The sequence below is a fragment of the Pelecanus crispus genome, chromosome 5, assembly GCF_030463565.1.
Source record: "Pelecanus crispus isolate bPelCri1 chromosome 5, bPelCri1.pri, whole genome shotgun sequence".
NCBI classification, from domain to species: domain Eukaryota; kingdom Metazoa; phylum Chordata; class Aves; order Pelecaniformes; family Pelecanidae; genus Pelecanus; species Pelecanus crispus.
The window spans coordinates 8,422,209-8,424,214 of record NC_134647.1 but is presented as its reverse complement, the minus strand read 5'-3'; positions in this window follow the sequence as shown (position 1 = coordinate 8,424,214).

Sequence of the window (2,006 nt, the reverse complement as noted above, 5' to 3'; positions counted from 1 at the left end):
TCTTACTGTCCCTTTGATCAAGTGAAATGGATACAGATTTTGCCTTTGACTGGTATGGTTTCCAAATTATGTATTTCATTAAATGAAATGCAGTGTGGGAGTACTGCACTGTTTGCAAGCTAAACTGTGTCTTGGGAGCAGCAACTAACAACTACATCTTTTTTTAGAGCTGAGAAAAGTAAAGCACAGCGTTGAAGAAACGCTGCTGATCTCTGCATGGTAGCCTGCAGCTATGGTGACTTAAGAGAAGAAACTAGGTGTCAGACTATTCAGATACACAAATCTCTTCCTGCCCCTCTCCTTCACTAGTACGTTTGCTTCCTACGCTTAGATAGGGAGTTGTCTTCCAGACATCTCTTTATTGAAAGACTCACCTTCATTCTTCGCCTCGTGTCTATGGATTCATAAGATTCATGATGCAGAGTTCCCACAGCTGAATCAATACTTCTTATCTCTGCTGTTGTATATGCAGGAACATTGCTTGCCAACAAGCTAACATTATAGCGCTAGATCGTATAACGTAGCTGTCACATTTGGGAGCAAGAGGGCAAATTTGCTGCTTAACCTGGCAGCCCGGTCACGAAGAGATTGGTTTTGATTTTGAGATAGAAATAATTCCTATTTTCAGTCCCATGGTTTTGATCTGTTAAAGTGAATTATTGGCTGTCCTGCTTTATTTAGGGAGTACTCTCCCAAAGCTGCTGCTTCCTGTTTCTTTTGAACATTCAGTCTTCAGTGATCTCACGTTGCGGAGAAGCACGCCATCAAGCAACCAACCAACCCTGTCACAAGGAGTTGACTTGAAGAATAACTCTAGGAAGGTTAACTGACCAAATCAAAAGCAGACTTGCTTAATGAGTGAACAAGCAGGGAAATACAGGAGTCCAATTTTTTTTTTTTTTTATCAAGACCAAACAGAATAACAAAGGCAGAAAAAGAATGAAACAAAACGGGCCACTTGTTTTTCAAGTTGCTTGCTTTCAAGTTGCAAGGTTCACACCAGCATTTAGTTTTGAAAAAATCAGCATTTTTCACTAGAAACAAATTAATCAAGAAATGGTTAACCAGCTTTTGCAAGAAGACACCATGTGAGTAGCATACATTGAAATAAAACTATAGAGGAAATAAATTACAGACAAAAATACAGCACAAATAAAAGGCAAGGGTATCTTGAGGAAAGAAGTGTAATACTAAATTGAGTAAAGGGCAAAACATGAGATGTAGTTTCACAGAAAATCTGAGCTAGCTCCAATCAAGCTTAATTTAGGATGCAGGAACTGTTTGCCATATTAGCTGGTGAACTCCAGCAGCATTAATTGCTCTGGTAATCTGAGCCATTCTCCTGCCAGATCTTGAGCCAGCTTGAGAGGCTGTAAGCACCAGTGTGCAGCAGCATGTGTAAATATCCTAAGTGAACCAATAACCAGAAGGGGGAAATGAAGTGCAGAGCGTAGATTTGGCTACAATTCAATATTTGTGTGATTTTTTTTTAATGTAAATTTAAAGAAAATGCAAGGGAAGGAAAAGAGAGTAGATGAGGCGGTATGACTATCTACCAAGGGTATACTATGTGCTCTCTACAAATTATTTCAGCATCTAAGAGGGAGAAAGGAGGAAATTCAGGTCAGCATGTTTAATACATTTATTCTCATTCAAATTTATTGAATGATTTTCAACTGTAAACAAGCTTGCATTTTAGATTCTGCATAAAATAAACCCCTTCATGGCGCCAGTATAAGCACACAGTTTCCCTTTGCCCTCCGTCAGCCGTAGTTTATGCATTAACAGGGACTTTCTGCTAGCAGCCTTTGTTCTTTTAGAGAGCCACTCCTCTGGGATTTCAGCTCCCTGGTTGGCCACTGTACCAAGCTTTCCTGGTAAGGCAGCACGTGGATCTGAACAGCAGCCGAAGTTAATAACCTGCTAAACCAGGGGCAGGAAGGATAGTAGCAATTACACAGAAAACATTTTCATTGAAAGAGTATTTCTCCTTTGATACTTCAAAA